The sequence below is a fragment of the Notolepis coatsorum genome, assembly GCF_963971535.1.
Source record: "Notolepis coatsorum genome assembly, chromosome: 4".
Lineage (NCBI taxonomy): Eukaryota > Metazoa > Chordata > Actinopteri > Aulopiformes > Paralepididae > Notolepis > Notolepis coatsorum.
Window position 1 is genome coordinate 100944067 of NC_140168.1, and position 24816 is coordinate 100968882.

Below are 24816 nucleotides of genomic sequence, written 5' to 3' on the forward strand. Positions count from 1 at the left end.
GGTACAATACAGTACAGCTCAATACACACAATTGTTAAGGGGATGCAGACCAGAGAAAGACTTTCGTCTTGTTTACATCAGGGTCCCCCATTTTCAATTCATCGGGACATATATGACATACATGACATACAGATAGTCAGTACTGCTACATCTATACATTTATGACATACCAGATTTGCAAATACAGTACTGTTTGTGATACAGAAGGAGTCAAGAAAAGGGAGTATATACATTTGACGTAGAAACTGTACATTGGAGGAGGTTGGGTGGGGGGGTTGGGTACACTGGGGTATTGACAACCATACTGGGTAATTTACATTGGAGGTGGTTGGGGGGGGGGGGGGGGGCACACTGTATAAACAAGCAAAACTGTACATTGAGGGGGGGGGGGGGGGGGAGGAGACACTGTACAAACAAACAAAATTGTACATTGGACTATTGACAAAACCAACGTAAATGACCAACGTGACTGTACATTGGAGGGGGTTGGGTTAGGATATTTACAGGGGCCAGTGTTGAATTGCAGTCTCCCGTAGGTGTCCCTTGAGAGAGGTTTTGAAAGTGGGTAGTGATCCACATTCCTTTACAGCTTTGGGTAGGGCGTTCCACATTGATGTGGCATAATTGCGAAACGTGTTTAGTCCCTTGTTTGAGCCGAATGTGGGTTTAACATGATTTGTGGAGCTCCCTCTGGTGTTGTGATCGTGGTATTCACTGACCTTTGGGAAGTATTTTGACATGTACATGGGTACCTTGGTCGTGTAGTGTATCTTGTAGACCAGGCCCATTGCAAGTTGCTGTACTCTGTCGTCTACTCTAAGCCATCCTAGGTTGTCAAAGTGGGCAGGGGTGAGGTGGGTTCTAGGAGTAAGGTCAAGCAGTAGTCTGACCAGTTTGTTTTGAGATGTTTGTAATTTTGTTTTTAGCGCCTTTGAGGTGCTTTGGTACCATGAGGTGCAAGCATAGTCGTAGTACCCCTGAATGAGTGCTCCTGCCAGAGTCTTCAGGGTATTCTTGTTTACCAGAGAGGAGATCCGGTACAAGAATCGAGTTCGTTGGTTGACTTTTTTTATTACATTGGATGCCATTTTGTCACAGGAGAGATTAGCCTCTAGGATGGAACCCAGGTAGGTAATTTCATCTTTCCTTGTGACAATATTGTCACCCACTGTAACTGAGAAGCCGTCGGTCTTGCTGAGTTTGTTATTTGAACCGAAGAGAATGGACTCTGTTTTGCCCATGTGTAATGATAGTTTGTTATCAGCGAGCTATATGCAGATTCTGCCTAGTTCCGAGCTGAGGGTTTTTTCAACCTGTAACTTGTTCTTGTCAGAGACCAGCAGGGCTGAGTCGTCCGCAAACAGGAACAAGTTGCAGTCACAAGCTGACGACATGTCATTTGCATAAATTAGGAACAGTAGCGGTCCTAGTATGCTTCCTTGTGGAACACCACAGCTCACTGTGAGGGGGGGGGGGGGTAGGGTACCGTTTACCTCCACCATCTGTTCCCTCCCCTCAAGGTAGGATTGCATCCAGCTCACTGATAGACTATCAAAACCAATTGCTTTTAGCTTGTCAATCAGAATGGAGTGATTGACCGTGTCAAAGGCCTTTTGTAGGTCCAGCATGACCATGCCGCAGTATTTGCCTGCGTCCACCTCTTGTTTGATGTGGTCATTCAAATAGAGAAGGCATGTGTCAGTGGAGTGGGATGTTCTGAAGCCAGATTGGAATTCGTAGATTAGATTTTTTTCCGCTAGGTACTTTTCGACCTGTTCGTAGACTATTTTTTCCATGACTTTCGAGATGGAGGTGAGAATAGAAACAGGGCGGTAGTTGCCTGGGTCTAATTTGCTGCCCTTTTTGTGCAGAGGGGTCACCCTCGCAATTTTGAAGTCCTTGGGGACGTGTCCCTGTTTTATGGAGAGGTTTATTATGTGTGTGATGATTGGGGTGATGGCGGCTGCTGAGTCTCTGAGGAATTTGGAGGGGATGTTGTCATGGCCAGTGGCCTTGTTAGGTTGGAGGGCGCTCAGTTTATTGAGTACCTCATCTGTTGTTACCATTTCCAGCTTGAAGTCGTCCTTGCGGACCCCTAGGTTTTTGTAGTAAGCTACTATGTGTTCTACCCCATAAAGCCCTGAGTGGGAGGGTAGTTTGTTTACCAGTGTTGTGGCTATGTTTGTGAAGAAAATGTTTAAGTAATTGGCTACATCCAGCTTGTCTGTGATGAGCGTGTTGTTCGTTTTTATGTTTATGTTTGAGAATCTGGTTTTAAGTTTTTTACTGCATCCTAGTTGATTATTGAGTAATTTCCAAAGTTCACGTGGTTTGTTTTTGTTTTCCTCAGTTTTGTCATTGATGAAATTCTTTTTCTCTCTCTCTCTCTCTCTCTCTCTCTCTCTCTCTCTCTCTCTCTCTCTCTCTCTCTCTCTCTCTCTCTCTCTCTCTCTCTCTCTCTCTCTCTCTCTCTCTCTCTCTCTCTCTCTCTCTGCATACAAAAGATACCATTACTATCACAAGTCCATTACCAATGGTTGGAACGTCACTATACATATACCACAATTGTTATCTCCATCAATCAATACCTTATTGGCTACGTGCCAGTACATGAGAACATCGATGCGTTACTGTAGTATGTCTTCTGTCAGTTTCTTGGAAGATTGTCTTGTTTCGTTGGCGTGATGGATTGTTCTTTACTTATTAGAACGCCAGGTAATTCCATTACCATTCAAGTTCATGGTCCAACGCAGAGAGAGAAGGCGGAAACACGTCACCGGATACCAGGTATGTCAACTCTCGTGAGATGTGGTAATTGCACAAATAAAATAGAAAACAGTGCGCCACTAATATATATCTTATATAAAACAAATAAGAAATACATTGAAAAGCAATTGAGTGTATTATTACTATTATACAAAATAAGCATATAAATTGTAAACATAAATAACTATATTAACCAACTGTTAACCATAGCTGCAGTTACACTCCCACCAATTACACATACAAATAAATGTGGAATGTCTTATTGCACATACTTATAGAATGTGGAATTTCCTATTGCGGATACTTCAAAGAATATGTCTCTAGGATCAATTGGATTCAACCAGGTAAGTATCTCTTTTTAGTGTAAAACAAAAACAAAAAAACAAAACTCCTATTTTTAGTTCAAGTTTCTTTAATAGTTGTCATACAGAAGTACAGAATACTTTCATACAAAATGCTTCTTACTGTTACGCTCCAGAGACTGTGCTAGACAAGATAGTATCAAATAACATAGTATAGCATGTAATTTAGAAGTAGAAAATGAGGTCACAGTGTTCAGTATAGACATATGTACAATGTTCGATGCAGAATAGACGTAACTGAGTTACCATATAATATACAATACTATGCAGTGTACTAATGTACAGTACTATATAGTGCAAGCAGAAATGGGATGAGGTACAATTTAGGTACAATTTACAGTAAGGTGTACGAGTTGTAGTGCAATCCTTCATCAATAAATATAAAGTGTGGGGAGTGGGTGCTACAGTGTGTTTGTTTAAAGTGGGTGTGTGCTATAAAGTGTGTGGAGTGGGTGCTACAGTGTGTTTGTTTAAAGTGAGTGTGTGCGTGTGGATGTGTGTGCTATGTGCGTTTGATGGTTGTTGTTGTGTAGTGTTCATTGTTCGTTTAGCAGCCTGATGGCCTGGGGATAGAAGCTTCTTCTGAGTCTTTCTGTGCTCGCCTTGAGACTCCGGTATCGCTTGCCTGACCGCAGCAGTTCAAAGAGGCAGTTGTTCGGGTGACTGGAGTCTTTAATGATTCTCTTAGCCTTGCCCCTGCAACGCTTGTTGTAAATGTTCTGGAGGGTGGGGAGCCCCCCTCCAATTGTGCGTTCGGCTGAACGTGTCACTCTTTGTAGTCTGCTTCGGTCTTGTGCAGTGCTATTCCCAAACCAGGAGGTGATGTTGCCAGTCAGGATGCTCTCTATTGTACATGAGTAGAAGTTCTTAAGGATCTTCTGACTGACTTGGAACTTCCTTAGGCGCCTGAGGAAGTAGAGGCGTTGTCGTGCCTTCTTCACAACACTGTCAATGTGTGTGGTCCATGTCAAGTCCTCGGATATGTAGGCTCCGAGGTACTTAAAGCTGTTGACTCTCTCAACCGGTGCCCCGTCGATGCTGAGGGGGCTGTAGTCCTTGACCCCCGACCTCCTGAAGTCCACAATCATCTCCTTTGTTTTGCTGACGTTCAGGGAGAGGCTGTTTTCCTGGCACCATCCCGCCAGGACCTTGACCTCTTCCAGGTAGGCCCTCTCATTGTTGGCAGAGATCAGGCCCACCACCACTGTGTCGTCAGCAAATTTGATGATTGTATTGCTACTCCGCTGAGCCACACAGTCGTGTGTGTACAGGGAGTAGAGGAGGGGACTCAGAACACAGCCCTGGGGGGCCCCTATGTTGAGGGTGATGGATGAGGAGGTGCAGTTGCCTGCTCTCACCACCTGGGGTCTGCCCGTCAGGAAGTCCAAGACCCACTGGCAGAGGTCATAGTTCAAGCCCAGGTCCCTGAGCTTGGCTATGAGTATGGAGGGGACTATGGTATTGAATGCCGAGCTGTAGTCGATGAATAGCATTCTCACATAGTTCCCCTGCCTCTTGTCCAGGTGTGATGCTGCTGTGTGCAGCACATGGGCTATGGCGTCCTCCGTGGACCTGTTGGGGCGGTATGCAAATTGCAGGGGGTCCATGTTGATAGGGAGGGAGGAGCAGATGTAGCCCTTTACTAGCTTCTCAAAGCACTTCATGGCTATGGAGGTGAGAGAGTAAAGGCAAGCAGAAAAATGGGTGAGTGCCAAAACAACTTAATGTTAAATGACTCACTAGTGCTCTAGTCTGCTTCTATCAATGTAATGATCTTGTGTATTGGTCTCTCTAAATACACTGTACTGGTTGTAGCTTTCCCTTTGCTATCGTATGTGGTGTGGCTTACTAGCAGCTTCAACTTTCTGACTCTACCATCTTGTCCTGGGTAGACTTCAGTGACTCTTGCTAGTCGCCATTCGTTGCGTGGTGTCAATTCATCTTGGAGAAGGACGATGTCATTGACTTTGGAGTTCCTTCTGGTTTTACACCACTTCTGTCTCTGTTGTAAGTTGAGAAGATATTCTTTCCTCCATCTTGTCCAAAACTCGTTGGCCAAATACTGAACTCTGCGCCACCTCTTTTGTAGGTACAAATCTTCTTTGATGAATTGTCCAGGTGGGGGAAGAATGATTGTAGATTTCATCGTTAGAATGTGATTCGGGGTCAAAGGGTCAGGTCCGGATGGGTCATTCAGAAACTCAGCGGAGAGCGGCCTGCTATTTATTATGGACATGACCTCATACAGGTACGTCCGGAGAGAGGTGCTGTCAAGCCTTTGTTAGGACTGGTCCAGTATGGTAGTCAATATGCTTCTTATCGTTCTTATTTGCCTCTCCCATACACCGCCCATGTGGCTTGCCGCTGGAGGATTCATGAGAAACTCACATCCTAGAGAGCCTTCAGTCTTTCTTCACTCATTCGCTTCATGAGTTCTGTAAATTCTCTTCTTGCGCCAACAAAATTGGTTCCTTGATCACATTTGAGTTGGCGAACGTTTCCTCTGATCGCAATGAATGATCTGAGTGCATTGATGAATGAATCTGTAGTCATATCGTCAATCACTTCTATGTGAACGGATCTTGAGTATAGACAGGTGAGTATAAGTCCATATCTTTTTAGATCTTTTCTTCCTTCTTTTACGCAGATTGGGCCGAAGCAATCTATCCCTGTGTAGGTGAAAGGTGGAGTTGCTTCCATCCGATCTTGAGGTAGGTCGCCCATTCTCTGTTCTTCGTGGGGTCGTCTATACATTCGGCACTTGACACATCTGTAGAGGTGCGACGAGACAGCGCTGCTGCATCCCATAATCCACCATCCATTAGCTCTGAGTGCGTTTGTGGTCATTCCACGCCCTTGGTGTTGGATCTTTTCGTGGTAGTGTTTGATGATTAGGGATGAGATGTGGCTTTTCTGTGGAAGTATTGCCGGATGTTTTATGTGTGGGTGTAGCTCCGCTTGGCCTAAACGCCCTCCCACCCTGAGGATCCCGTTTTCGTCCAGGAAGGGGCTTAGCCTTTGTAGCTTACTTCCTTTTGTCTTGACAAGTTCCTGCTTTTGCTTGAGTTCTTTTATCTCAGCCAGGAAGACCTCTTCTTGAGCAAGCTTAATGATAGCAAGCTTCTTTTCTTTCTTTCTTTCTTCGATACTTGTATTTTCGTTGGTGCGTTCTTTCAGACCTTTATGTTCTTTGGCCATTCGTTTTAACCTTGCCACTGCCTTTACAGCTCTTGTCCAGTCAGAGAACTTCTTCAGGTTGTCTAGTAAAGATCTCTCTTCTTTTGTCTCAGTGTTACACACGAGAGCCTTGCGAAGTTCTGGGTCATTTTCGTTGACCTCTCCCTTCTTGCATTCTCTGAGGAGTGGACCCTTTTGCCAAAGAAACTTTGGTCCGGTGAATCAGTTTGAGGACTTAAGTTGATCTGTAGTCAAACCTCGAGAAGCGTGATCTGCGGGGTTGTCCTCAGAAGCAACATAGAACCACTGTTCAGGTTTTGTACTTGACTTAATTCTTTCGATGCGGTTGGCTACGAAGGTTTGAAATCTTCTAGCATCGTTGTTTATGTAGCCAAGAACAACTTGGGAATCCATCCAGAAGGACTCTTGTAGATCTTGGATTTCGAGCTCATTCCGGAGCATGTCGCTGGTTCGAACGGCAACAACTGCTGCAGCGAGTTCAAGTCTTGGTATTGTTGTAACTTTCATTGGAGTGACTCTTGCCTTTCCCATTACTAGACAGCAATGGACTTCATCAGACTCGTTGATTGTTCGAAGGTAGGAACATCTGCCGTATCCTGTGACGCTTGCATCTGCAAAGTGGTGAAGTTTGTAACCTTTGACATCGCCGAAATCTGGAGGTACGTAGCATCTTTGTACGTGTGTCTCAGACAAGTTGGGGAGGTCTCTGAGCCATGACTCCCACTGAGGTCTTAGGGCTTCTGGTAGTTCATCGTCCCAGTCGACTTTGTCTCTGCACATCTGCTGGAGAACCTGCTTCCCGAGGAGGACGAAGGGTGCCACGAACCCCAGAGGGTCATATATGGAGGCTACGGTAGAGAGCACGCCTCGTCTTGTCAGTGGATGGGGCTTTACTTGGACTCTGAACTGGAAGGTGTCGGATGTAACACACCACTCTACTCCAAGAGCTCTTTCCACATGTAGTTCTCCTAAGTCCATGTCTTGTTCCTTAACTACAGCACATTCTTCATCTGGGATGCTTGCCATGACGTTTTTGCTGTTAGAGACAAACTTGTGTAGTCTCAACCTCCCAGTGCTGCAGAGTTCTCTTGACTCTTGGACAAGTCTTATAGCCTTGTCTTCACGCTCCACGCTCGCCAGACCATCGTCCACGTAGAAATCCCTTTGGATGAAGTGTCTGGTTTCCTTGTTGAACTGGCCTTTTCCATGCGCTGCCAGATGTTTTAGGCCGAAGTTGGCACAGCCTGGGAACGAGGCTGCCCCAAACAGGTGGACCTTCATTCTGTAGACTGATGGTGCTGTATCCATTTTGCCATTCTCCCACCATAAGAAGCGTAAATAATCTTGATCCTCTTTTCTTACTTGAAACTGGTGGAACATTTTCTCGATGTTGCACATGACTGCGACAGAGCCCTTTCAGAAGCGGCACATGACACGAACCAGTGCATTTGTTAGGTCGGGACCAGTGAGCAGATGGTCGTTGAGGGAAGTCTCTCGGAAGCGGGAAGAACAGTCAAATACGACGCGTATTTTTCCTGGTTTCTGCGGATGATACACCCCGTGATGAGGTATGTACCAGGCTGGGCTGTTGTCTATCTCTTCCTCAGGGACTCTTTCTGCGTCACCACGGGAGATGATATTCTCCATAAAGGTACAGTAGTCTTTGTAATAATTTCCATCTTTGTTCAGTCTTCTTTCGAGACCTTTCAGGCGGTGAATCGCGCTGATCTTGTTGTTAGGTAACTCTGGGCGTTCTTTTTTGAAAGTGACCGTTTTCCTTCTGTGTGATGTTTTCTTTCAGCTTTGATAAGAACTTCAGGTCATCTTGTGAGATGGGATTATCTTCCTTGAACCTTTCTGAGAAGTCGGACTCTAGGGCCTTTAGTATTTCTGTAGGGGTCACTTCTTTCACTTTGAGCCGATTTACATAGTGTACTTCTGTTCGAAGGTTGATTGAAGACTCAACATCCGGTGTCACTTGTTTTACTTCTATATGATGACTCGTTCCGATGGCATCTCCGAAATCAACACAGGGACTTCCACATCCCACGATGCTCCATCCTAGGTCCGTCCTTTGTGCGTAGGGCTGGTTCGATTTGCCAGATACAACTTCCCTTGGTAGAAGCGCTTGGGAGCAGTTGTACCCGATGAGCAGGCCTACTTCGCAGTCCAACAGAGGTGCTATGTCTTTCTGAAGGTGCTCCAGGTGGAACCAGGACTTTGCTTTTTCTCTCGTTGGAATGTGGGCTCTGTTGACTGGGATGAACTCTCTTGTATAGGCTGGTGGCAGGGATATCGTCTTGCCTGTATTGTAGCCACGTACTTGTAGATTACTCACTTTTAGAGAGTTTACTGTAGAGGTTGCAGTCATCGTGGTGAGTCATAACTTGATCTGGTCTTTGTTGGCTTTCAACGTGTCGGCGACTTCCCTTAGAATGAAGGTCGAGTCGCTCCGGGAGTCCAGCAGCGCGTACACAAGGACTTCTTCTGCTGGGCAGGTCGTTGATGATAGCCAGACTGGGATGATTGCAGAGGTGATCGCGCCAACATTACCAAAGATGGCTCTGTGAGTCGTAGCCGCTGTAATTTCAGGAGGCGTCGATTTAGTTTCCTCTTTATCTTGGTACTCCCTTTCTCTGACGTGTGTAGGTTTCCTGTATTCCTTGGCTCTATCCGAGTGAAGTGATGTAGGGTGCCGCTTGTGGCACGTTGCATTCACTCTTTTTATTACAATCCTTTGAGAGATGGCCAGGCTTAAGGCAACCGAAACACAGCCTGTTCTCTTTAACGGAAGAGGTTTTTTCTTGTTCTCCTTCTTTCATGAACCTTCTGCATTTGAGCAAGGTGTGTCCATCCCTCTTGCAGAAGACACATGTCATGACCGTCTTCTCGTTGGAGCTTGTAGCCAGTACCTTTGCTCCGACGGTCCTATTTCTTCTGTCTTTTGGGTGCTCTGCTTCGCCTTGTTTGATTGAATGCATGGAGGTAATTGGATGACAGGCGATCCTTACTTCGTAATTCAGGAACGCGATGAACTGGCTGAAAGTTGGGAAATGGCCATTCCGATCTTCCATTTCAACAGACTTTCTACTCCACCTGGCCATCAACCAGTCTGGAAGCTTGGAGATAATCTTCATATTCTCGTTACAGTCGTTCAGGATTTCCAGGGCCTTTATGTGAATCATAGCCGCCTCCCAACTGCGGAGAAAATCAACGAAGCTTCTGAGCTCGAGGCTGTCTTTGTGTCCAATCTTGGGCCACTCGTTGAGCTTCTCTCTATAGGACTGTGCGATAGTGAATGGGTTTCCATATCTCTCGTTCAAAAGCTTCCACGCTGCAACATAAGCGTTCTCTGTGCCGAGTAGGAAATAGCCATCGATCGCCTTTCTTGCATCTCCGTTTACATACTTGCGGAGATAGTAGATCTTTTCATTTTCCTTGATGTTCTTCTGATCTATCAGAGTTTGAAATGATAGTTTCCAGTCACTGTATAGTAATGGATCCCCTTTGAATACTACAGGTTCGGGAATGGGGATTCTGTTTGAACTCACTGCATCAGCTAGGATCCTGACGAGCTCTAAAGTACTTTCACCCAGGAGGGGGGCCACAGTTCTTGGTGCAGAGAGCACATACGGGGAAGGAGGAGTTGTAGGAGCAGGTATTTGGTTGATTGCTCTCCTCTCTCTATCCACTTCGATGCTTAGCAGCTTCTTCTTCTTCTTCTTCTTCTTCTTCTTCTTCTTCTTCTTCTTCTTCTTCTTCTTCTTCTTCTTCTTCTTCTTCTTCTTCTTCTTCTTCTTCTTCTTCTTCTTCTTCTTCTTCTTCTTCTTCTTCTTCTTCTTCTTCTTCTTCTTCTTCTTCTTCTTCTTCTTCTTCTTCTTCTTCTTCTTCTTCTTCTTCTTCTTCTTCTTCTTCTTCTTCTTCTTCTTCTTCTTCTGTAGTCGCCACTTGGTCGTACACTTGGATTCTTGCTTGGGCTGCATTTAGACTTTTCCTTTCCTCCAATTGCTGTACCCTTCTTCTCCTTTCCTCCAGGGCTGTATGCTGCGATACCAATTGAGCTTTGATTGTAGCTTCCTCTTCCTCCAGCCTTCTTTTCCTTTCATCCAGAGTTCTTTGGAGGGCTGTATGTTCCTCTTCCAGCCGCTGTATTTCACTATGTTCTTGGTCTTGCTCTTTTGTTAGCTTGAGAACAGCTTGGCCTGCAGCGACATCGGCAGCAGCATCTTGACGTCTTGCTGTGGACCCTTTCGAACGTACGGAGGTCTTCTTTGAGTTAGAGAAGTAAGAGTTGTTGGTTCCTGTGAATAGAGAACTGTCTTCAGGATAGTCATCTTCATCTTCAGGTGTTCCATACAGTCGGCTTGAGGCTCTTTTGAAGATGATCAGGGATGTTTGGGAGCACAGATCGACTCTCCTACGGGTTTCCTGATCTGGCGTGTAAACTTGTCGTAATTCTTCATATGCGCGCTGGACGTCAGCGGAGAAACCACGGGTTTCAGTAATGACTGTTTCGAGTTCCTCAGTTACTATCTCAGTTTGCGATAGTATCTCCTTGGCGTCTCTTACTTTTCTTTTCCATCTCTTATATGCGAATTGGAACCTTCGCTGGAGTCCTACAATTTTCTCCTCTTGCATCCCTCTGCCCTTCTCTGTCAGAGTTATGATTCTTCCACTTTTTCTTGTATTCCTTTCAGCAGTGTCGCCGTCTTTACACCTTTCGGGCTGCTCTTGGGAATCTTCTGTGTTTCTAGGTTCCTTTTTTTTTTTTTATTATTATTGATCTTTTTCCCCCTCCATTTTCCTCCGATTTTCTCCCATCCCAATGTTAGTCGTATGCCAATTCCCAGTCCCTTCCTGGTCGCTGCGCACTTACCCCCCACAGTCAGATCATCTGGGAGAGTGGAGGCTACCACGTGCTTCCTCCGACACACGTCCAGCCAATCACCGCTTCTTTTCACCTGGCAGTGCGGATTCTCATTGAGAGGGCGTAGCGTGTGGGAGGACCACACTATCCCCCTCAAGTCCTATCCGCGCTTAGCAGGCGCCCCGACCGAACTGTAGGAGTCGCTGTTTACAACGACCCGGACCCACCCCGCCAGCTTCTCCCACCCTCTAATACAGCCAATTGTATTAGTGCAGACGGCCAGCCAAGCTGGTGACAACCCCGGAGCTGTGAGCTGGATTCGAACAGGCGAATCCAGCTCACAGCTCCGGGGTTGGTGACGAACGCAATCTCCGCTCGGCCACCTAACCGCCCCTCTAGGTTCCTTTTCAACCTGTTCGATGATCTGTTCCTTTGGAGCTATTGTGTCATCTTCTTGTTTTAGCTCAGTAATCTCTCCTTCACATGACATGTTGAAGACTATGTGTAAATGTCAAGTTAATAATATGCAAGACTTATGTAGACTTATGTAGACTTAATTAACCAAGCTAGTTTACTTATTTAACTAGGCTGGTTGACTTGTTCAACTAGGCTGGTTGATTTATTTTATACCAGGCTAATTTACTTGTTTAACTAGGCTGGTTGACTTATTTTATACCAGGCTAGTTTACTTGTTTAACTAGGCTGGTTGACTTATTTTATACCAGGCTAGTTTACTTGTTTAACTAGGCTGGTTGACTTATTTTATACCAGGCTAGTTGACTTTACTAACTAGGCTGGTTGACTTATTTTATACCAGGCTAGTTGACTTTACTAACTAGGCTGGTTGACTTATTTTATACCAGGCTAGTTGACTTTACTAATGTAGGCTGAATTCCCCTTTACTCTATATGTATCAAATAAGGTTGAACAATGAAATTGCACTTTTAACCTCAAGGCTCTTATTTCAATACATGCATTAATGGGAATCTAAACTACAGAAAAAATACGGTGTTTCAAAACGTTACAAATTAAACACATGGAAAAAGGCGACACCTTGTAGTTGTGACTCACTCCTATCACCCTTCTAATACGTTTACAAAAAACTCCCTTCGTTAGAACACTAATTTTACACGTGTCCAACCAAGTGTCCAACGCGAAATAACATAACGTTATGTTATATAACGTTACAATGTACAGTTTCTGACAGCTGGCTGTGTTGTCACGCGAAATAACGTTATACGCGAATCTGGTAGTACATTTATTTTTATCTTTTTGATATGATAACATTACGCTCGCCTTTTGCCGCGTGACGAGCTAAACCAATCAGAGAGGGGCTTTGCGGCTTCGCTCAACCAATCAGAGAGGGGTCTGCAGAAATGGGCTCAACCAATCAGAGAGGGGTCTGCAGAAATGCGGCTACGGAAAGTATAGACGCCTCCTTGACGAGCGATGAGGCGAACACCGGCGGCGCCATCTTGCTTCCAAATTGACTTAACGTGCAGTTAACATTTTACTGTGACATCCTCGGGCACGACGCAAAACACAAGTTGATTTCTTGAACTGATTTTAATGAAGAAGCTTGATCCAACCTCATCCAAACCTTCATCCAAACCGTAAAATCTGTATGAGTACAAATGCATACAAAAGATACCATTACTATCACAAGTCCATTACCAATGGTTGGAACGTCACTATACATATACCACAATTGTTATCTCCATCAATCAATACCTTATTGGTTGCGTGCCAGTACATGAGAACATCGATGCGTTACTGTAGTATGTCTTCTGTCAGTTTCATGGAAGATTGTCTTGTTTCGTTGGCGTGATGGATTGTTCTTTACTTATTAGAACGCCAGGTAATTCCATTACCATTCAAGTTCATGGTCCAACGCAGAGAGAGAAGGCGGAAACACGTCACCGGATACCATGTGTGTCAACTCTCGTGAGATGTGGTAATTGCACAAATAAAATAGAAAACAGTGCGCCACTAATATATATCTTATATAAAACAAATAAGAAATACATTGAAAAGCAATTGAGTGTATTATTACTATTATACAAAATAAGCATATAAATTGTAAACATAAATAACTATATTAACCAACTGTTAACCATAGCTGCAGTTACAGGAAGCGAGTACCATACGAGCCGCAAATTGACTGCGACAACAACCCAATAATAAACACTCGAAACAGCTATTACCATTGATTGATTGATTGATTGAAAGCTTTATTAACAGATTGCAGAATGGGTACAATACAGTACAGCTCAATACACACAATTTTTAAGGGGATGCAGACCAGAGAAAGACTTTCGTCTTGTTTACATCAGGGTCCCCCATTTTCAATTCATCAGGACAAGAGCAGTGGTGCCTGCTTCAAATGTCACGTATTATAGGTTATACAACGGCATGCAAATTTCTCGATTCTGATTGGCCATTTACACGTCTTTATTGGCAACAATCCACGGTCCTGGGCTCAGGACCCGCCCACAACCGAATCACATATCACTCCCCGGCTCACTCCGGGAGAAAACAAGATCGCGGACAACAAATGGATATGTTGATAGCACCATAACGACTAAATATGAAGCGATTCTGTCAAGGGGAATGTGTTAGTCCTTTAAACAATGTTGGATGATGTAATTGATGGGTCTTGAGTCAATCTAGAACAAAAGAAAAATCGCGGATTGATTGATTGATTAATTGATTGATTTAAATTTCTACTTCCTTCCCACTGACTGCAGCGTTCACTCTCACACTGTCCGACGCTGGCGTACCCACAAACACACACACACACACACACACACATACACATACACATACACACACACACACACACACACACACACACACATACACACACACACACACACACACACACACACACACTGTGACACACACACACACACACACACGCACGCACACACACACACACACACACACACACTCCTGTCTGCAACAGCGGGGGAGTCAGACTGAGAGAGAAGCAGCGCTGTTTTAAGTGAGCATGGTCTATTGAATTGATTGATTGGTTGATTGCTAATTTTATTACTGTACCCCTGGTTTCCAACTGGTTAAGTTTAGGCTAAAAGAAATAAATAAAAAAATAGGGCGAAGAAAACGTTTTTTTCCTATAGGGCAAAGAAAACCTTTTAATTTGTTTTACCTACTTTATATAGAAGCATCTAAGAATGAAGTTCTATGGAAAGTAGGTCTGCATTCCCTTAACAATTGTGTGTATTGAGCCGTACTGTATTGTACCCATTCTGCATCTGGTAATACAATTTTCAATCAATCATTCCAATAATACACAGTTGGATGTATTAGTTGGTTGGATGCACTTCAAGCTGCTTCCACATGAGGCAACTTCTCGCAATCATTCCAATAATACACAGTTGGATGTGTTAGTTTGGTTGGATGCACTTCAAGCTGCTTCCACATGGAGGCAACTTGTCTTTTTTGTAGTTGTGGGAACTACTTTTTCTGGCGGATGGTTTTTTCAATAAATCTTCGATTAATGTGTGTTTATTGTATAGAAATAAGGTTGGATGAATCTGGCAGTTGTATAAAAGCTTTACACCACTTGCAGTCGTGATTTGTGACCAATAAACCATGCCTAGGGGGGTCTAACGACCACCCCTAGGCATGGTTTATTGGTCACAAACCACTCCTGCGCGTGATGTAATGCTTAATTCTATACGCCTGTGTAGATCTATTCGGAATAATAAACATCGCCACTCTCTAGCAAAACATGACACAATGTGATCCTATCTCCGATAGAGTGGCTGGTCGCAGAGACGCGAGTTGAACGAACACATCGGGAGGAGAATGAATGAATGAAAACTTTATTTAACAGATTGCAGAATGGGTACAATACAGTACGGCTCAATACACACAATTGTTAAGGGGATGCAGACCAGAGAAAGACTTTTGTCTTGTTTACATCAGGTTCATTCATTCTCCTCCCGATGTGTTTGTTCAACTCGCGTCTCTGCGACCAGCCGCTCTATCGGAGATAGGATCACATTGTGTCATGTTTTGCTAGAGGGTGGCGATCGATGTTTATTATTCCGAATAGATCTACACAGGCTTTCATTCTCCTCCCGATGTGTTTGTTCAACTCGCGTCTCTGCGACCATGCAGCTGCTCTATCGGAGATAGGATCACACGGGCTTATAGCCTATAATACGTGACATTTGAAGCAGGCACCACTGCTGTTGTAATTGTCTGGTAATAGCTGTTTCGAGTGTTTATTATTGGGTTGTTGTCGCAGTCAATTTGCGGCTCGTATGGTACTCGCTTCCTATACCCAGTTAAATCTGTCTTCATATCTCACGCCCCAAAGGCGATAGCGAGTACGCGTGTAGGTCAGTGGCCAATCAGAGCGGAAAACGGGAACCCGGAAACACAACTGCGTTGGGTAAATCATACACGCGCCCCGGAGGCGTGTAGCCTTTCTCCAACGCGTCCGTGTTTCCGGGTTCCCGTTTTGCGCTCTGATTGGCCAAGTCATGTGACATGTGCGCCAATCGTGGGACGGCAAGTTCTGCACCTATTTCCGGGTCAGACAGCCTGCAAACTACCTAACGCCTAGTTTATCACTGATTAAGCTTAGGCAACTCTTTCGAAGTTGGTTAAGGTTAGAGTTTGGAATCAGGGCAGGCGTTCTATCGCCCTGCTCTAAGACAAACTCTAACCTTAACTTCGAAAGAGCGCCTAAGCTTAACCAGTGTAGAAACTTGCGGTCCCACGATTGGGCGTACATGTCACATGGCCTGGCCAATCAGAGACGCGGAAACACGAACGCGTTGGAGAAAGGCTACAAGCGCGCCGGAGACCATAGTTTTTTCACGACATCGCCACCTACCGGATTGGAAGACCAAGGGCCGTGTTACCATGACGACAATCAGAGTGTTTGAGTACCTGAATGTAAATTTGAAGTTTTATTTGTTTAACTTTAAAAACCATTCCGAGGTGCGTAGAAGTTTAACGACCCGACCAAGGTAAACGTTTGCAAACTATTTCAAACGTTAGATTTGTTTGCCGCAAACCTTTGTTCATGTTCAAGTTTTGTTTTATTTGTCACATATAAAGTACATTATTACAGTGAAATGCTTGGTTCTGTATTGCCCTGAGAATGTGCTTCATACAGTAAAAACAAGTAAAAAGAATAAAGTCCAAACACTATACAAATTAAAGTACAACCTATAAGTAGTACAAAATGCAAACTTAAAAAAAAATGCAGACTTTAAAAAAATTATAAAATTACGTAGTGATGTAGTGCAAATCCTTTTGTAATAAATAGTATTACTGCCCTCTGCTGGACATATTTCGAGAAATAACTCATGTTAAGAGCAAAGATAATATCAGATCGATTGCCCTGGCCAGCATATTGATTGATTGATTGAAAACCTTATTAACAGATTGCAGAATGGGTACAGTACAGTTCAATACATACAATTGTTAAGGGGATGCAGACCAGAGAAAGACTTTCGTCTTGTTTACATAAATCAGGGTCCCCCATTTTCAATTCATCATACTGATTGATTGATTGATTGATTGAAAACTTTATTAACAGATTGCAGAATGGGTACAATACAGTACAGCTCAATACATACAATTGTTAAGGGGATGCAGACCAGAGAAAGACTTTCGTCTTGTTTACATCAGGGTCCCCCATTTTCAATTCATCAGGACATATATGACATACATGACATACAGATAGTTAGTACTGCTACATCTATACATTTATGACATACCAGATTTGCAAATACAGTACTGTTTGTGATACAAAAGAAGTCAAGAAAAGGGAGTATATACATTTGACTTAGAAACTGTACATTGGAGGAGGTTGGGTGGGGGGGGTTGGGTACATTGGGATATTGACAACCATACTGGGTAATTTACATTGGAGGTGGTTGGGGGGGGGGGGGCACACTGTATAAACCAGCAAAACTGTACATTGAGGTGGGGGGGAGGAGACACTGTACAAACAAACAAAATTGTACATTGGACTATTGACAAAACCATACTAGGTAAATGACTGTACATTGGAGGGGGTTGGGTTAGGATATTTACAGGGGCCAGTGTTGAATTGCAGTCTCCCGTAGGTGTCCCTTGAGAGAGGTTTTGAAAGTGGGTAGTGATCCACATTCCTTTACAGCTTTGGGTAGGGCGTTCCACATTGATGTGGCATAATTGCGAAACGTGTTTAGTCCCTTATTTGAGCCGAATCTGGGTTTAACATGATTTGTGGAGCTCCCTCTGGTGTTGTGATCGTGGTATTCACTGACCTTTGGGAAGTATTTTGACATGTACATGGGTACCTTGGTCGTGTAGTGTATCTTGTAGACCAGGCCCATTGCAAGTTGCTGTACTTTGTCGTCTACTCTAAGCCATCCTAGGTTGTCAAAGTGGGCAGGGGTGAGGTGGGTTCTAGGAGTAAGGTCATGCAGTAGTCTGACCAGTTTGTTTTGAGATGTTTGTAATTTTGTTTTTAGCGCCTTTGAGGTGCTTTGGTACCATGAGGTGCAAGCATAGTCGTAGTACCCCTGAATGAGTGCTCCTGCCAGAGTCTTCAGGGTATTCTTGTTTACCAGAGAGGAGATCCGGTACAAGAATCGAGTTCGTTGGTTGACTTTTTTTTATTACATTGGATGCCATTTTGTCACAGGAGAGATTAGCCTCTAGGATGGAACCCAGGTAGGTAATTTCATCTTTCCTTGTGACAATATTGTCACCCACTGTAACTGAGAAGCCGTCGGTCTTGCTGAGTTTGTTATTTGAACCGAAGAGAATGGACTCTGTTTTGACCATGTGTAATGATAGTTTGTTATCAGCGAGCCATATGCAGATTCTGCCTAGTTCCGAGCTGAGGGTTTTTTCAACCTGTAACTTGTTCTTGTCAGAGACCAGCAGGGCTGAGTCGTCCGCAAACAGGAACAAGTTGCAGTCACAAGCTGACGACATGTCATTTGCATAAATTAGGAACAGTAGCGGTCCTAGTATGCTTCCTTGTGGAACACCACAGCTCACTCTCTAAAGTGCTTGAGAGAATTTAGTTGGACATGCTTACCACTGATAATCAGTTTGGTTTTAAATGTAAACACAGAACAGACATGTGTATATTTGCTTTAAAATAAATAATAACCATATAGAATCCATGATGGGACGCGGTAGCGCCGTTCCGCCTTTCTGAGCAGAAGCACGCACATACACGAATGTGCACGCGCATGTCAAGAATGCGTTCAACTCGACGCGTGCGTTAAGTACCACCTGACTACTTTGCATAACAATAGCACTGAAGTGTCTCTCGCTGTGTGCTGTCTTGTTCCTCTTTATCTGTAGTCTTTCTACCGTTTGTTTCGTCCACTCTCACTCCCACCAAATATTAAGCTTGGCTGAACATTGATTAATTATGCAGTGATATAGACCTAGTTATCAGAAAAGTAAACTATATCTAACATAGAAAGCTATAGTTATACAATTCCAAGATACAATTAGAATGTACTGCTCTCATTCGTGATCCTAGTGCGCCTAGTGCGTTTTGCTTGTTTATACAGTGTGCCCCCCCCCCCCCCCCAACCACCTCCAATGTAAATTACCCAGTATGGTTGTCAATATCCCAGTGTACCCAACCCCCCCCACCCAACCTCCTCCAATGTACAGTTTCTACGTCAAATGTATATACTCCCTTTTCTTGACTCCTTCCGTATCACAAACAGTACTGTATTTGCAAATCTGGTATGTCATAAATGTATAGATGTAGCAGTACTGACTATCTGTATGTCATGTATGTCATATATGTCCTGATGAATTGAAAATGGGGGACCCTGGTGGAAACAAGACGAAAGTCTTTCTCTGGTCTGCATCCCCTTAACAATTGTGTGTATTGAGCTGTACTGTATTGTACCCATTCTGCAATCTGTTAATAAAGTTTTCAATCAATCAATCAATCCATCTACTGGGTGATAATAATAACACAGGGACATGGCTGATGGGCTATTGTTTCAACCATGGCCACAACGCTTGGCAACATTTCAATGTTTAATCATTAAATTAATTATATGACGGCAGATAAGGGTATCTAGCAGCATCATCTCAGATAGGCTACTGATGCTTCAAATCACCAATATTCTACAGAAACCTTGTATCTTCAAAAGGCTACAGCTTCACGAATTGAGAGAATGGAACAATTTCTACATGGTCTGACCATGTCAGCTGTCAGTATAGGAGATATGATACGGCTTCTTCCAGACACAGACTAATATCAAGACCAATGAGTCAGGGTTTGACCTACTTGATTGTTATGAGAAACTCTAAAATAAAAACTCACTGGAATCAGACAAACATGTAGGCTGTTCAGAGTAACTACTAGAACACATGTTCAATTCAATTCAATCTTTAATAGACTCATGGTCCAATTTCTTTTTAAATACACAACCTAGATATAAAATTACAAACAGGCAAAAATAACATCACTTAAAATACACATCAACATCCCACAAATAGACAGCTGTGCCAATGTCTCCACATTCTCGAAGTCAACTTCCTGTCTGTTGTTGCTACGCAACTGCAGCGTGGGGGGAAACTGCCCCGTCTGGTACATTGTGTACGCTTCATTTAGTGGAGAAACGGATCGTTAAAGCGGCAAATTAAAGACAATCAAGTGGAATTTTCTTCAGTCCTTCATAATGCCAAAGAGCTGCTGTGTTACGCGTTGTACAATGACAAAAACAGAAATCCAAATCGCAAGTTTTATACCATCACGGAGGAAAAAGTGGCTGGTGACTAACGTTCGGCTAACTCGCTCTGGTGTTGTGGTCGTGGTAGCTACATGCTAAGCTAACGTTAATTACATCATATCGAACCGATAGGAGCTTATCTTATCTAATCTTACGTGGATGTTTGATCGGGTAGTGGCACACGTGGTACCACCACGTAAGATTAGATAAGATAAGCTCCTATCGGTTCGATATGATGTAATTAACGTTAGCTTAGCATGTAGCTACCACGACCACAACACCAGAGCGAGTTAGCCGAACGTTAGCCACCAGCCACTTTCTCCTCCGTGATGCATCAGCTGGTATTATATAAAACTTGCGATTTGGATTTCTGTGTTTGTTATTAGTACAAAACGTAACACAGCAGCTTCAATTTGGGTATTCGAGAGATGGCCATGTCTGCAGGTGTTTTGTATGGACATTATGTCAAGTCAATCAGGGGGAGCTTCTTTGACTCATCTCGCCTTAGAATCACCAGAAAGGCTTTCGAAATAGTGAAATGCCATGTTGGCCTCAATATTTTCAAAACAAATCGTATGAAAATGTTATGAAATGAACAAGAATGTGATAAAAAACAGACCTCAACGCATGCATTTGATGGTAGAAATCCGTATGGTCATCCTATACCAAGATGGCGGCGGTCTCGTGACATCAGAGTGTCTTCGAGAATAGTGGTTCGAAGTCAGCTCATGTCACCCCACTTCTTAGGGACCTGCACTGGCTCCCCATTGCTGCACGAATCCGCTTCAAGGCCCTCGACCTGGCATATCGTGCAGCAAAGGGAACGGCTCCCACCTACCTCCGGTCTATGGTCTCTAACTACACACCCTCAAGACCCCTACGCTCTGAATCTTCTGGCCGCCTCAGACCCACTCCTATCCGAGCTCCGGGAGGGTCATCAAAGAGAAGTCGCCTATTCTCGGTCCTTGCCCCACAATGGTGGAACAAACTTCCCACCACAGTTAGGACAGCTACCCGTCCAATCTTTCGCCGTCGACTAAAGACGCACTTCATCAATCATTATCTGAAATAAAAATTAAAAAAAAAATAATAAAGAAAGAAACCCTAACCCTAACTAACCTTACTGCCATGCACTTGTCCTAATAAACTAACCAACACTGTAGCACTCAACACTTTGATGAACATTGTTACTCAGCTGATAGAGTTGTACCCTTCCTGCTGTCTTGTTGTACAAAACTTGTAAGTCGCTTTGGATAAAAGCGTCAGCTAAATGACTAAATGTAATGTAAATTATCTATTTCTTTCATTGACTTTCTTATATTTTCGTTTATCCAAAGGAGGGTGCTCTTTTGGACACATTTGTATTTTATTTCTTTAAGAAAGCTGTCCATTGTAGATTTGATAGTGGAGAGGAACAGGTGACTGTCAGTTTCTACATCAGTCCCTGATAGTATATCACTCCAGTCATTTCCATGTATTGCTGCTTCAAAGTGACCTTGGTCAGCCTTAGGGATTCTGAGGTAGGTCTGCTTTTTGGTGGTAGTCAGATTAAATCCATTATTAGACAGTTTTTTAGATACAAGCGTTAAGTTCAGAAAGGCCAGTGACTAAATGTAATGATTTAGTAATCCTCTCTGGCTTGTTACTGAACACTAGGTTTATTTGGGTGTCATCCTAGTTGGCCCTTTAATCATCTGAACACAATATAATTGCATTGTAAGTTGTTTGAGGGCTTTTCTACCACGTTAATCTTCCCAGTTTATGTTGAAATCTCCAATCAAAAGTACTTCTTTGTCAAAGTTGCACTCTCTAAGTATGGTGTTCAGCTGGTCAGAAAATATAGCTTTGGAGTCTGGTGGTCGGTACAGCGCTAGGAGGGTAAAGGACATTTGGGGAGACTCTCTAATTCCTTATCTGAAAAGTGGATCTGGGTACAGTGGATGTTATCTTTAACATAAAACATCACACCTCCCCATCTCCCTTCAGGTCGCTTTAAATATATTATAGCCAGGTACAGTCAGAGCAGCAGCTGGGGAGTTATCATGAAGCCAGGTTTCAGAGAAAAATAAATAATCCATTCTAAGAGTAATTGTTTAATCTGTTCACTTTTAGGGGTGATACTGTGTATGTTTAGGTGTCCCCCTGGAAGACCTTTAGGCTTGGCATGGGGGTCCCAGACCACTCTAGCATGATTAAGACTGGATGAAACGGATTTGTTTTTTAATTGCTTCTTCAAATTGACAAAACAATATAATAAACACCAATCTGGACATCCTGCAAAAATTGGTCCCAGCTTTTACTTGTGAAAATGTCTCAGAAACCCCTCTTTATCATCAATGTACAATCATATATACACCATAAACTCTCTTAATGCCCCATATCTCTAGTTTCAGAGTAAAGGTTCATGAAGTCAGTTTATAAATATATCTACAGCTCATGTATCTCCATTACATGAAGGTGGATGTGACCTAAATAACTGTGGACCAAACTGTCCTGTCTAGCAAGAATCCTGGAATCATTGGTAAATAATCAACCTAAAGCATTTCTCGGAGGATGGGTGGGTTTACCTTTCTGTTTGTCTGCTATCTTTATTTAATTGTTTAACTGTGTTTGTTTAAAAAACTAAACTAACTAAAGCTGTACCTTTTGGAATATTTTTGATACTTTCATTTTTTATTTTATTCTTATTTACAATAAAATATCTTGACATTTCAGTTCTGAAAACATACTGTAATCCTTATATACTGTTCCAACTATATAACTTTTTCTAAACTGTGGCTGTTATTAAATGTTGATTCAATGTAATTTCAAACTCGAAGACGACCCTTCTGACCAGAATTCAAGGTTGAACCGTTTTAACACTATTTTCTACTGGATTCTACTTTTGCTTCATGACTCAACTGTAAAATGTGAGAATTCAAAACTTCATTGTCATTGTTTATTTATCCTGTTGAGTCATTGAGTCAAATTATCATTGTTGCACTCAGAGATGAAGCATTTCATACAAAGTAGGTTAAAATCTAATATTTCATTTTCACACTTCTGAGTTAGTTACTTCTAAGACATCAATAGACCCCTTCCCACTTATCTTGACCCTTACCATTCATCCATATTATTAGCTAATCATACATTCTAATTAGAATATTTAAAAGTTAGTTCTGTCATGAACAATTTGTTTAAGGGGGAACTATTTTACTATTTCTTTCACTATTTGGGCAATTTTACACAATTCCTGAGAATCTATGGAACACATCTGTACGTTTTTTTTCCAAAAAAAATCATTGTTTTGTATCAAGTACTCAGATACAGCATTTTTCTAACTCAATATTTTAAGCCATTTAGAGGCTGGGCCTACTATGTCCTACTAGGAATGTTGACAATATGTGTGACATTAGTTCAATACATCACTAGTGTCCACGTACAAATATAAGTCCATACCAGAAGCAGTTTCCCTACCGTGTGTACACACCACATATTTGTTAACTAGCTTGGCTTTTGGCTGGTCACCCCATACTGAGGTCAGAAAGTTCCTGTGATCCCAGTATTTAAAACAATAGAACAATGTGTGTTCACTCTTATACCAATGACATATTGTCCCAGGAACACCCACAATGTCTGTCTCACTCAGAGCGACAGAAACACAACTGTTGTTGTCAAATGAAAACTGTGACAGGTTTGACATTTCCCTGAATCTTCTGTCTCAAGTGAATTTTCTCATGTTTTCTCAAAGATCCTAATGTGCTGAATCTCTTATCACACAAACCACAATGATGTGGCTTCTCTCCTGTGTGAATTGTCTGGTGTGTTTTCAGATTACTCAGTTGATTAAAGCTCTTCTCACACTGGTCACAGGAGTAGGGCTTCTCTCCTGTGTGAATTCTCTGGTGTAATTTCAGACTACTCAGTTGACTAAAGCTCTTCTCACACTGGTCACAAAAGCAGGGCTTCCATCCTGTGTGAAGCATCTGGTGTGATTTCAGGTTGTGTTGGTGACTAAAGCTCTTGTCACACTGGTCACAGGAGTAGGGCTTCTCTCCTGTGTGAATTCTCTGGTGTGTTTTCAGATGCCCTTCCTGACTAAAGCTCTTCCCACACTGGTCACAAGAGTAGGGCTTCTCTCCTGTGTGAATTCTCTGGTGTGATTTCAGACTAGCCAGATAATGAAAGTTCTTCTCACACTGGTCACAAAAGTAGGGCTTCTCTCCTGTGTGAATTCTCTGGTGTGTTTTCAGATGAGGCAGTTGACTAAAGCACTTTCCACACTGGTCACAGGAGTAGGGTTTCTCTCCTGTGTGAATTCTCTGGTGTATTTTCATATTCTGTTGCCGAGTAAAGCCCTGTCCACACTGGTCACAGGAGTAGAGTTTCTTTCCTGTGTGAATGCGTTGGTGTTTATTGAGATTCATCTTTGAACTGAAGCTTTTTCCACACTGGTCACAGCAGAGACCTTTTCTTCCATCCAAGCCTCTTGGTTTCTTCCCAGGCCTGACAGGACAGCTATCTGGATGGAGATAGTGATGGAGAAGAGTGTCAGAGGAAGGAGAGATTTGGTGATTTTATTCAGCTTTAATTTCCATGTAAGAGGTGTATAATGGTATGTAGTTGTGTTTTATAGTTTAAGAACACAGTGTAGTCCAGAGTGGTCTACAGTTCTAGACTTAGGGCGCTTTCACATATAGTTTTGGTGGATCGGTGCGATTCTGGGGGTGAAGTTGCAACATTGTTGCATTCTTCATTTGGTTCGTATGCATTCACATTGCAATTTGTCAAGCGCACCAAACTTTCTGAACAATGTCACGCGGTCGAAAATGGCGCTCGTCTATTGGACACAACAGAGTGAAAATGTGTGTGTGTGAATGCAAGCCCTATTGTGTGT